The 13,606-nt window shown below is 46.1% G+C and overlaps 1 long non-coding RNA gene across 1 annotated transcript; it reads left to right on the top strand.

Annotated features, from left to right (window-relative positions):
- The first annotated feature begins 81 nt into the window (after positions 1-81).
- Positions 82-11,404, top strand: LOC137845059 (uncharacterized). The gene is made up of 3 exons (XR_011090086.1): positions 82-240; positions 2,905-3,136; positions 11,204-11,404. It is a non-coding gene; the product is annotated as an uncharacterized lncRNA (long non-coding RNA).
- Positions 11,405-13,606: the final 2,202 nt, after the last annotated feature.

The following is a 13,606-nucleotide window of genomic DNA, read 5'->3' on the forward strand; positions in this document are numbered from 1 at the left end:
TGGAGGGGGTGGTTTATGGGAGGATGGGTGGAGAGAAGAGCTGAAAGCACCCCCTCTCGGTGCCACCTCTCCTCCAATTGGCTGAGAGGTACCAAATATCTCCCATCACTCTTGCTTGGGATGAATGATGCTGCCAGGGACTAAGCACACCACCTCCTTGCTGTTTTCAGTGGAAGTGAGAGATGCCCCTCATCCAACAGGATCTGTTCCCTGAGAAGCCATGGAGCCGGCAAGGGATGGGTAGGAAGAGGAGGGCTTTTTAATGCAGTGCATCATTCACTGAGAAAGAAAAACGTGGTTTGAGCATGTGTTAGAATGCAAGGGAGCTTGTCTGTATCAGTGTTAAAGGTCCATCTTGCCTGGCACATACAGAGCTGATCTGTACTTAAAACTCAGGCACAGGTCTCACTTCTGGTGCCAAGTACTGTACAAATAGATCTGAGTTGTTCCTATTCCAGGGCTTCAGCTCCTGTTACTTGCTTCCAGGATGTCAGTAACAGCATTAGCCTGAGGCCTTTGCAAGTTTCTTTGCAAGTATAAATTTTTAAAGTGAATGAAGTAGCAGTATTTTTCAGAGGTTCTGATTTCTGCCTTCTGATTCTTGGGCTCCAGCAAACAGCATTACCTCCAGTTCAGGCCAAATACTCAACCCAGCTTCTGTTAGAGGCCCTGGTGTTAGCTTGATGATGTCTACTGTCAAAAATCCCCTTCAGGCTTGCACAGAGCAGACAACTTGCTTGGTGCTGTACTAAGATGAAGGTAGGTCATCTTTGTCTTTAGATCCCCCAGTGAAGGAAACAAAAATGGTTTTTCTTCTGAGTCTTAGCAGAAATGGTCTGAGAGAGGCTATTTCTTCTACTATATCAATAGATAGAGCAGGGCTGTGAACTCCACATTTGCCTGCTGCACTAGGATTTTCTTATTACCACCTCTTAAAGATGCATTTGATTTTTTGGAGGGCTGTTCCATGGACAGAGGGACTGCAATGATCTAGAGAGCAGGCCAGGGTGGGGAGATGAAGGAATGGGATATGGTGGAAGCAGGATTCTACTTATTGCACCTCTTTTTTTCTGTTGCAATAAGAATAGGAGTCTTGTGGTCGTCTTGGCTCCCATGAAGTAGCAGTATGATGCTGGGGGGCTCTACCAGCACTTTTGGTCAACACTGGCAAGGTCAGCAGGCTGAGGAGAAGGGCTGATGTGCTATGTTGCTGGCTAAGTTACAACATCATGAGGCCCTGCTCTGGAGGGCTCTTAGTCCTACTCTTCCACCTAGGAAATGCCTCTTCCATCACCTCAGCCATTTCATTCTTCTGTAACCACATGTACCTGCTAGGTGCTCCCATTCTCACCTGTTGGGAACTGGGACCTTGGGTTCATCAGCAGGGAGGCAGGCCTTACACAAGTGGCATAGCTCCATGCTGACATTGCTTTCTTAGAATCAGCAGCTCCTACAGGACGAGATGCTGAGGGCAATATTTCCTCAGTGGTAGCTAAGCACTAGCAGCTTGTAGCCATGTGCATCTACCAGCCATGTGTCTGGTGGATCCTGGATCATACCTCAGAGGAATGGTGCGGTATCCCTAATTAACATCTCGCTGGGCATCTCTGTGGTCCAGGATACACAAGATTCTTAGTGATGCTTTAGAGAGGCATTATATTTCTTTAAGGCTTAAGAAGCAGCCAGAAGATCAATGGTGAGTGAAAGAGATGCCAGAAAGTCTGTAACACCTGACAGCTGCAAAGTTGCTTATCAAAGTCAGCAGGCTAAGTTTAATATTTGCATTTTACCTTCACTTTTATATGAGAAATGCTATCCTCCATGTTTTCCAAGACAGTTTAAACCTAATAGCATACATATACATAATATAACCCTGTATGAATGCCATCTACTGGTTGTGGTCCTTGGACTTGGAGCAAGTGTACTGCTTCTAAATGTGAGAAACAAAATTGTGTTTTTGTAGTAGAGAATTACTTTTCTGTATTCCAAGGTAGTTGTGTAGTCATAATAAGGAGAAATGCTAAGTAGATAAGTGGACAGTAGAAGGCCTCACTGTTCCAAAATAAGGTAGAAGCTTGAGAAAAACAGGATGAGTAGTGTGAGAAAAGTAAAACAAAGATCACAAGTTCTCAAAACATGAGAAAGGAGAAATTAAAGGGTTGGGGGGGGGGTGGAAGGAAAAAAAAAAGTGTACATATATGGTATAGAGAAGCATTGTGAACCTGTAGTACTCAGCCAATGAGGAAACAGGGGAGGTGATCAAGCATCAGGTAATAGGGAATAAAAGTTTAGGATTTGTTTACTAAAATGCTCTCCTGATTGACAGGACACCCACCATTGCAATCGCAAATAGAATAGCTTCACAGAACATCCTGTCTGAAGAAAATTATTTGAGATTTTTCTTGCATAAACCCTACCAGGCACTGCTTGTATGTTGCTGAGCTGATTTACAGCATGAAAGGTTGAGTTAGTCCATCTCCACTTGCCAGCCCAAATGTTTTTTTCGGAGTACGTTTTGTTTTGGTATACTGATACATAAAAAGTGAACACTTCACTGAACTAATTTTCCAGCACTGCAATTCCTCCAAGAATTCTCCTGTGCCTCCAACTGCCGAGCACAACTCCTGCAGAGTTCCACTGACTTGGAGGAGGCAAGGAAATGCATTGTGTGGGATCAGGACCTTCCCTATACTGTTTGTATTTTTCTCCAGAGCACCTAGAATAGCAGGTTTTTAAGTTACTTGGTAGCTTTTTTCACTTCCATCAGCTGATGGGGACTTTGTAGTCCTGCCGGTCACCAGCAGTCCAGAGGCTCTAGCTGACTTTCTTAAATGTGTGAGCCTATAATATAAATTATTGGCATTTTCGAAACTGCTGATATTATCGCTATTACATCAAATCCAGCTGTTTCTCTATACTGATGGAAATCGAACACTGAGAAACCTCAGACTTTCTGCGAAGTTTTGGAGTCGGCCACAGGAGGGCAGTGGATCCAGCCCAACCTGCAAAGAAATCTGTCTCTTCTGGCTGAAATACGACATACACAAAGCAGACTGTAGAGGTCACTTTGCACCAAGAGATGGTTGGGTCTGAGGCGTGAGTGTCCCGCTGGCTTTCCCCAAGAGGAAAACAGTCGGTAAGTTTGACCCCTAGGTAAGTTCGATGGCTCACTAAAAATGGGCTGAGATGCTTTTCCAAAAGCCACTATTGAAAAGATCCTGCCACTGCCCCGAGGTGAGGTTCTGCTGGAAGAAAACAGACGAGAGATGCTCACTCTGTTCTTCTAATGACAGCCAAACTCAAAACTGCCCCAAATGCAAGGGACTGCTTTGGACAAGCTGCTGGAGCTGAGAACTCAGTGCTGTGTGTGCACCACAGGGTTGTGGATTGCTCACGTGTGTATGCATTTGTGTGTGTGTGCACATTCTAGGAATCTTATAAAAATTAAGGGCACTTTAAATGTTTTTCTTATTGGCCGGGATATTAAAATATTTGAGTCCAGCTGAACAACACCAGAGATGGAGTGCGGTTCAGGCTTTGGTGATGAAAGGGGTCCGAGATTTCCGTACTCATAGATCTCTTTCTCCAGTCACATTCCCATCTCCTGACCCCAACAGGTGGAGTTGACCAGAGACTCTGACAGTCCAAAAGCCCAGATGTGAAACATCCATAGGATGTTTACTCTTCTTTCCATCTCTTTTTAACAAACTTGGACACTTCCCAAATTTTCAAGAAGTCACTGGCTTTTTATTAATCCTGCAGTGTGGCAATGACTGAGGTGATGGTGCCCAGCTTAGCACTGAGCAAATTCCCTGATGCAAAGCTGGTAGGAGCCCATCTGAGCTGTGACTGCTGCTGTGATGAGCAAGGCTGTTTGTGACACTGTGTCTGCCTGTCTGTTTTCCCTACCAGCTTTAGTACTGAGTGACCACTTTCAGTTCAAGCTGTCAGGGGGCTCAAACTCATGGGGATATCAGACTCTTATGTGAGGTGGCCAGGAAAATAATGTGAGCCCCTAATGAATTATATAGTCCAGCGTGAGCTCTTCTTCTTCACATTAAGATCCAGTGAATCTATGCAGGAACATTTGAATACGCAGCTATGGGAGAAGCTTTCCAGAGTTTACACCTTACTGTTGCCTTCAGGGGGCAGTGGCGACCTGGTTCAGGAACGGCACGGCGGCCAACCCCAGGCCGCTCGGTCCATCGGCTCACAGACACCAATGTGGTGGATGGCAAATGGCGTTTATTGTCGAGTCACATGGGCTTATATACCCGAGGCCCATAGCGTCACTTCCGCTTGCTTACATCACAGGCCACACGCTACTGTCCATCAAGGGAGGGGCTCCACCTTTCCGTACATCACGACATCTTCCAGCCGCCAGACCCTAACTACCCACATTTCCCCCCTCCCTATGCACAACCAAATTAGCTAAAATATAACAATCTTAAGATGTAGACATCATAACTTAACTAAAAAACATAAGGCACAATAACCAGGAGAAAACTAAGAGGTAACTGGTAACCCTGAGTAAATACACTCTTAAAGTAGTTGTTGGTGTTCTACCAACATAATGTTAACTTTCTCTAACCAACTTTTAACAAACAACACAAGCATATTTAGTATACAAGGTCCAAAGATAAGATCACACAAAGGCATTGCAGCCCCCCACCCACGGAGGTTGCTTCGCTGTTGTCTGGATTCTGCCAGTGTGGAACTCTCAGGCTTAGACAGGACGCTTGCTGACTTATTGTCTTCTCTCGTCACCGGGGTATACAGATTACGGGGGTGCCCGATGATCCATTCCTGTGAACAGAAACTCAGTTTTCATTAGTTTTGTTCTGAAGTTGGGGTGTCGGCTGTTTGGAGCTTCTCTGGCCGCACGAGTTGCCATACCTTCGTGGGCCCTCAGGCCCTGGACTTGCGCCTGGGGGGTGATCACTGTTGGGTCCGTACCCATTAGCCGCTGCAGGCTAGAGCCATACAGTGTGTGATCCGTCCCAGTTACTTGGGCCTGTTGTCTCATACAGTTGTCCCCCCATTCTCGTTTAAAAATGATCATCCCACCCCCGTCAAAGATCAGTCTACAATTTTGTTTTATATCAAACGGGAGCATGTCGTCTCCCCTGAAAACACCATCTATGAGGGTGGAGACCATTGCAGAATGAAGCCCTTTATCCACAATGGCTTTAACAATCGCTTGTACATCCTTAGGGTTTGTTGGTGAGTGAACCCTCTGCCCCCCGTCTGTCACCCAGACCAGGAACGCTAGCATGGCCGATAGAGCCAAGATGGTGCACGCAATCTTATTTTTCCTCCAATCTGTGAGAGGAATTTCTCCGCTTCGCGGCGCAGCTTTATTTCGGATGGGGATATTTTTGTTATCTGTCCCCATTTCCTCCTCCGAATTTGAATCGGTATCTGATCCGGAGTCGGAGCTCGGCTGACTGCTCACCTCCGAGTTCCGGTCCCCTCCCATCGAGTTCCGGCCCCGCCCCCCACCCCTGCGGTCGGGCCGCTCCCTGCCTCGTGGCTCGCCCCGCCGCCATCTCAGCGAGGCGTTTGCCCCACAGGAGCGTTTTTTCGGATGGCCGTTCCGATCGGCTCTCTGCCCCTCTCTCACGCTTCTACCTCCTCCCCGGTCGTCCCCGCAACCGTTCTCTTTTTCGCATTTCCACTTGTTAGTAAAACCTAACACTTCATCCCCGTTCCCGCCGGAGGCTTCTTCACCCAATTCTTCGTCTTCTAGTTCAGCACCGTACTGGGGCGCACATGGCCGTGGTCTCTCCCAGATTTCCCCAGGCTCTGGGTCCCCACCGGCATCCCTGGCTTCCTCAGCCGAGCCACCCCACAGCTTCCACAACTTTGATACGACCTTCACAAGGGTTTCCATCTTCCTTGTTGGTCCGGGAGCTTCCTCCCCGCCGGGCTGGTCCCGCCGCTCCGGCCGCCGTTCACCCGAATCAGGAGTTTTCCCGGGTTTCGGCACCACTTGTTGCCTTCAGGGGGCAGTGGCGACCTGGTTCAGGAACGGCACGGCGACCAACCCCAGGCCGCTCGGTCCATCGGCTCACAGACACCAATGTGGTGGATGGCAAATGGCGTTTATTGTCGAGTCACATGGGCTTATATACCCGAGGCCCATAGCGTCACTTCCGCTTGCTTACATCACAGGCCACACGCTACTGTCCATCAAGGGAGGGGCTCCACCTTTCCGTACATCGCGACATCTTCCGGCCGCCAGACCCTAACTACCCACACCTTACGAGGCACCAGAGAACCCAAGCAGGATGTGTAAGGTCCAGAGAAATCCAGCTTGCTCAAACTGCTTGAGGAATGGCTGATTCTAAATGCCTGTGGGTTTCTCTTTTACAAATCTGCCTTCTATTTTTCTCCCTTGCAGTTCAGGCAGAGGTTACAGGTTTTCTCTTCATTTACAAGGGTAAGAAATGCATATTTTATTTTAAACAGTCAATTATAATATCTCAGGAACTGGAACTTAAAAATATCATGAAGCTCTGTGTGACTCTCAAACTCGGCAGGGCTGGTGATGCCACAACTTGCAGTGGTTCAATGGGCCTGGTGTATGTCTGTGAATCTTCAGAGAGGTGACTGCAGGACCTGGATACTTCCCTTTCCAGTTTGTGATAAAATGAGAAGGATTAAGCCTGGAAGGCACCTCCAGACATCACCTAATACAACCCTCTTCTCAAAGCAGAATCAGTTAGGGGGTTGCTCAGGGCTATGTCTAGTTGGGTTTTGATTATCTCCAAGAGACTCCACAGCTTCTCTGCACAACCTGTTCCAGGGTTTGGCTACCCTACAGTAAAAATAATAATTTTTCTCTTCTATTTAAAAGGAATTGTATTTCAATTCATGGACATTGCCTCTTGTCCATTTACTGGGCACCACTGAGAAAAGTCTGGCTCCAATCACTTTAAGCTAGCCTGGCTGAAATTAAGATGAAACATTTGTTTGTAGGAAAAATAAAAAGTTATTTTGGTTCCTTTGACATTATTTACAACTTTGGTTCAAGTTTGAAATGAAAAAATAAAGAGTATTTTCGGGATGAAAAACTGCAGGCTTTGTTTAAGATATGCTTGAAATTAAACTCTTTAAATTTTTATTGCACTGTGACATTTGAAATTTGCCTGCCTTTAATTAAAAAGGAGGGGACCACAAGTGCCTTCAAACATGCATTTGAAAACAGAGAAATGCCTTATTTTGGGGAGAACAAAATGTTTTCATTGTCTTCACTTAAAGAAAAAAAAAATATATAGTTTTGCTGCAACTAATAGAAAGGTTTCATTTTGGGTTGACCTAAAGAGAAAATGTTTTCCTCTTTCTAATTTGTTTTGATTTTTAAAGGATAGACCGGCTATTTGCATGTCTAAGCTTCACCTCTAGGAATCTAATGAGGAGCAGGGGAAGGAGGCTTCCATTGGGATCTGGCAGGTTTCTGAAATGGGAGGTTGGATAGGACTTAGTTCTGTTGAACAACAGTTGTCACAGATCTGAAATCTCCTTTGTAAATTTGCTTATTTTTTTTTAACTATGCCTTTTGTGGGGTGTTTCAACTGTGTGTGGGAGCATTGTGTGAGGATCAAGCTGGTTTATTGTGGTGCAGGGTGTGATCGATTGTTTTGGGATGGAGGTGCTTCCATGATGGGTCTCAGCAGGAAGGTCTTGGAGGACTGCTCAGTAGGAGGAGGGATCAGGAGTGAAAGAGAAGGTGAGCAGAGGATGGCATGTGTGCAGCTGGATCCTTAGACAGCTAGAGGCCTCCCTTACCGTCGATGGGTTTCATAAATCTTGCTTGCTGCAACAGCTAAAAGATGTGCAGCGATTCCTTACTGGGAGGCCAGAGGGGTGAACTGGAAGCACCCAGGATGCTGGTATGATAACAAAGCAGAACTATCAGGTTCTGCCCTTGTCTAGGGCCCATCAAGGTAATTTCTGTTAAAGGCAAAACAGGACTGGCTGGGACTGGGGTGGGCTTGGATGCGTGTAGGACAGCTCAATCTCAACGTGAGCAGTGCTGCCAGGCATGGCTGTACTCTGCACTTGCTGCTGCTGAGATCAGCTCAGTCTTGGGATAGCTGATAGAATAAATATGTGGAAACCCCTACACCCTCACCTTGCAGTGTCTTCCAGTTTTTCTTGGGAGGTTTGTCTTCTCCATTTTAGGTTTTTATAGGACAGTTGCTGCAGTTTCCAGTCTGGAGACAACAGCGCCCAAAGCTGTTGGCAGCAAAAGCCTGTTGGGGCAGTGGTGTGAAATAAGTGAGTGGGGCTGTGATGCACATCCCACCGCCCTGAGGATCTATGCCTGTTCCCATTGCATCAGGCCCTTTGCTTCAGGGCTTTTCATGTTTGGAAGGGCCAGGTACCATTAGTGTTTTGGACTGCGCTGGACCAGAGCATGTTGACTGCAGGTTTTAGAGCAGCAGAAGCCTCTGCCTCTCCTCCTAACTGCTTCCTTCTGCACTCTGCATTCTTCAGAACAATGGTGCTGCTGTGCACTCTCACAGAAGTCGGATCTGTGGGTCCAGATGTATGAGCAAGCATGAATCCTAGGAGCTGTAAAGGGCATGGAGAATGCAGTGTGAAGGAACAATCCATTCAGGTGGGCACCATCTGCATCAATAAGGTCACACATTTTCCAGTCTCAAAGGAAAAAGAAAGTGCCCACATGTCTCTGGAAAAAAAAAAAAAAAAAAGAAGAAGAAAAAAAAAAAAGCATTCCCAGTTGAGACTACTGGCAGTACCTTTCATCCTCTCCTATGAAGCGACATTCAATGTATTGAGCAACATTACTGGGCCATCATAGGGTTGCAGTGGGAATTGGCACCCATGGGTCCCACCAGCCTCCTATGAAGGAAGAGGCAACATGGAAAAAGAGAGAGGGGAGGCTGGTTCTTCCCCAGCTGCAGGTTTTCTTTTTGAAGGCAGTGCCCTGTGGTGGAGTGCAGCCTGGGCTGTGTCAGTCAGAGGTTACACACGTTTGCTCCAAGGAGGCTGCTAGGTTACAGGGCCCCAAGGACTCAGCTGGAAGGAGCTCTAGTATAGGCAGAGGCAGCTGTAAGGAAAGCATGGCCCAAACCCAGCATCACTGGGTTTTGCTGACAGGCCCCATCACTTCATGTGGCTATTGAACCTCTCTGGAGAGGCTTTAGGGGGCAAATCCAGCAGAGCTAGTGCTGCTTGGGAAAGTGGAAAGATGGAGAGAGTTGCACCAGATATTTGTGGCATAGAATGAAGAGAGCCCTGACAGAAGGCTGGCATTTTCCTACTCAAATCATGTTGGTATTTTTAAGGCATTTAAATGAGAAAATGGTGTTTATCACACGGTGGTTTTCATGAGTAAACCATGAAAGCAAGCATCCTGTGCTCGCTCACTGACATGGTGGGGACTTGCAACCTTCTGCAGAGAGCCAGGCTGCCTCATTCCTGCCAGTTGACACTTGGTACTTGTGCAGGTGATGAGAGCATCACCACTGGACTGTCATCCTTCCTGGAGAAGCACCTATGGTTCTTGCCACATGTAGTTTCCCTGCATGGAAAAGGCTTTCAGCCTGGCAGTAGTGTGATGAATCACAGCCCAAAGCAGTGGAGCAACTCCAGCCGGGCCAAACTAGGGCTGCAGCTTTTTGCAAACCTGCTCATGGCAGAGGAAGCAGCATGTGTGCCTGGGCTCCAGTGCCTGAGCATGTCAAGATGTTGTGTGTGACAGGACATTCATTAGTCTTATATAAATACTTGTCACGTTGGAATGGGCTTTGTGGGACAAGCTCATTTGTGATGGGGATGGAGTGTGGGGAAACAGAGACCTTGACTGGCAGGTTGGTTATGCTCCCTGACAATCTGAGGGCTTCTGGCTACCTCCCAAAAAGCTCTCTGGGGCAGCAGCCCCAGGCCAATCCTCTTCCTAGGCTCTGCACCAGGGTAAAAACTCATTGTCTTCCACTGCAGTGCCATTCTGCAAACTCCAGCACCAGGGGAAGATATTTGGGGGTAGAAATTAGATGCTGTAGAAGGATGAAAGTGGATGAGGTTATTTCATCCCCCATTCTCCCACCTAAGGTCTGAACCCTTAGTTCAGGTCCATCACAAAGGACAAAAGTATCTGGGAGAGATTATGGCCCTGGTGTGGGTGCTGCTGTTAAGCTCAACAAAATGGTTGGTGGTAAGAGGGCATTGTGTGGATGGACCTTGCTGGACTTGTGTAGGTCTCATAAAATGCAAAATTTTACTCGCATCCTCTGCCCTGATTATTAGCTGCAAATCCTTCCTCCTCTGTTTGCCTGCTTGTCTCCTTGAGTACGAAAACATCATGCAGAAAGGTGTAAACAGTGCTGTCCAGTGACATGCTTTATTTTATTTTATTTTATTTTATTTTATTTTATTTTATTTTATTTTATTTTATTTTATTTTATTTTATTTTATTTTATTTTATTTTATTTTATTTTATTTTATTTTATTTTATTTTATTTTATTTTATTTTATTTTATTTTTTGTTTTATTTAGCTGAACTGTGGCTGGCCCTGCCTTGGGGATTGGACTGTTTAGTGTTGAAGTAGCTGTGATTCAAAGCATCCTGGGCCTTAACTGCATTCACACCTGTTTGGCTGGGTGGGATCTTCTTCAACTGAGTGCATCAGGCTGTAGTGTTTGGAAGTTCCTTGCTGGTTTTAGTTTCTCTGGGATGAATCTGTCCCTTCTAGATTATGTTCATTTCCCAGTGCCTTGCAAGAGAGGGAAACAGCATCTGATGGCCCAGGCAGCTGCTCAAAGGTTGCATGGTCAGGAGAACAGAGGCAGCAATGATGTCTGATCTTGCTGACAGGCAAGGAAGTCCTCCAGAGCCGGAAAGAACAATGTTAAAAGACATTGCTGGATCTCAACCCCACAACCTTGTTGTCAAAGGAGTCTGTGGATGCTAAAATTTTACATAGATTTAAGAGGACACTGGGCAATTGCATGCAATTGAAATTGCTGAGTACTAAGTATATCTGGCTCAAGAGTTCCTCTGATTTGGGAACAGCTGGAGACTGAGAGGGGACTTGCAGTAATATCATATGTGCTTGTCTTATTCTCATATTTCTCTGGGCATCTTACTGCTAGAGAGAAGCAAACTGAGCCCTTGGCCTGACCTGGTGGGGCTGTTTGTGTGAGGACCTTGTCTCTTGACTCTTGTTTACAGGGTCATTTTTGGCTGTTTTGGCAATGCTTTGAACTACCTCTCCAGGGAACTGATGTTGGACTCTGCTCCTGGCCAAGCTGTGAACCAGTGAAACCATTTCTTAGAGCTGCTCTAGATGAACTGGGAGCCTAAGTTGTTTCCATCTCAGCACAGCATGAGAAGAGAAGTATGACTTGATCCTGCTCAGGTACAGGAGGGATAAAGGGAGATGGATGGCTGAGGTGACCCTTCCTCCTGCTCTGATTCATTTATCTTCAAGGCTTCTCTTACGCTCCTTCAAACTCTGTCCCTCCCTTTCCCTGTATAGTGCCCTCACTATTCTGCTTCTCTCCTTCCTTTATTATCCTGCATCCTCTTTCCAGCTTCATTCTGCCCCATTCTTATCCTTTGATTCAATGTGTGAAAAAGATCCCAGCCTGCCAGCAAAGATACAAAAAAGTAGAGTTTGACAGTAACTGGAGTTGTTGAGGAGGGGAAAATGAAGCAAACAAGTAAATGGGCCATGAAGACCAATATCACTCAAGAACGCAGCATTTTAAATCTGGTGATGGGCTAATATCTGTAGTGACAGCTCCATGGAGGCTTTTCTCCTCTGCTTTAAAATAGAAGATTGGTTTATTTATTTATTTATTTGTGTGTGCGTGAGTGTGTTCTGCAGTAAATCTCACAATCAGAACTGCTTAGCAGCAGAGGAATGTCATGGGTCAGTGGCAGAGAAAACTGATCGTTTCTTTTTCAGGATGTAAGTTGATTCAAATGGATGGATTGGTGTGATTCATGCAGAGGTTTTTAATCTGTTTAGAATTATCCCCCCAGCCTTGCCCATCCAAAAGAAGCTGCAAGTGATGGACTTTCAGGGTGAGCTTCATGGCATATTGTCTGCTGAGGAAGGCTTTGCACCTGCCTGGTTCTTGGATCCATCCCCACTTCAAAGCAGGTGAACTCTCTTTCACCAGACATCTCACAGTGAAAAGGAATGGCAGAATGGGGCAGAGGTTGTCTTTCATTTGATCTTGATGTAGTTCATCAGTGCCAGCTACATCCATACTTGGATTTTGTGTGGATTAGCATTAAGGTAAAATGCACAGCAGCTCATCTTGGGTGTCTCATTGGGAGGTTTAGCTGGAAATAAAAGCATAACCTCTTCCACCCAGGAAGGCAATGCCTTCTGTTTGCATGTCCAAGTGCTAGTTCTGCCGCAGTCCTGTAATAGCCAGGCTTAGTAGGGCCTGTCCTGGAACCTGGGAGAGGCTGTTCCCTTGCCATAGCCATTGAGGGAGCTGCCTTCTATTTTCAGGTTGTATTTTACTGTGAACAAATTCATTTCACCATGCAGGGATATGTTCTTGTGCCAATGTTTGGCCTTAGCTTTGTCAGCTTTTGTCCCTTCCTAGCAAGGAACTGATGGGAATGAAGACATTTGGATAGGGGGAACCAGGGAATACACCCTGGATGAAATCAAGGGGGCATGGCCTTATCCTGATGCTTCCAGGACAACAGCTGCGGAGTAGTCATTGGTACTATGTATTTTGTGAAGGCTTGAGTCTAGAACAGTGGGGCTTGATTGTTTACCATGGGAAAAGAATCAGCCACTGTGTTGGAGAAGAGCTAGTATGGGAGATTGCTTCTGAAGGACTTGGATTTTTGTTCTTGTTGGGAAGCTGTTGATGTGAACTACTTGAAAACACCTGGTACAAAGTGATTTCCCTTGGAGATGCTTAAACTCCTATTGAATTTGGAGCCCATAGAGAAAGCAGTTAACTCTTGTATTTTATTATCTAATAATAAACATTTATTATTGCTGTTATTCACAAATGGGTGCATTAGTACAGCAAGTCCTCAAGTGGTGACAGGAGCATAATAAATTTTGCTACCGGTTCATGCCCTGTTCAGTGGAGAGCATTTTTTGCTTTTGGATTCCCAAGCTGTTGACAGCTGACATCTAGGTACAGGCTGCCCCAGTGAAACACCCTGTGACCTTGACATTCACATGTGAAGGGTTAATAAGGGCTTTGCTTTGCCTCCACATTCACATCTGCTGATTAATTCCAGCCAGGTGTCTATGGTTCAGGTCTTAAAACAACAATTGCCAAAGTGTCAGGGAACACTTCTTTAGGTTTCACTCTGCAATTCCAAGTATGGATAAATATTTGCACCTCTGTGGCTGCAAGACACCCTTGAGATATGAAGGCAATTACTGTAGGAGTTCTTTACAAGACAAAAAGACTGATTTGCTGGGGAGCAGTGGTGGTTCAGAGGCAGACAAGACTTGTGGGCTCTATTTGCAGTTCTTTCTGGGTGGTCTTGGGGAAGGTCACGGGGCAGTTGGGTTTGGGTGCTGGAGGGATTGTCATTCTACAGCACCTCTAAGGGAATTGAAACATGCTTCCACCTCCCACTGAT

Source organism: Anas acuta, chromosome 26, assembly GCF_963932015.1.
Source record: "Anas acuta chromosome 26, bAnaAcu1.1, whole genome shotgun sequence".
Lineage (NCBI taxonomy): Eukaryota > Metazoa > Chordata > Aves > Anseriformes > Anatidae > Anas > Anas acuta.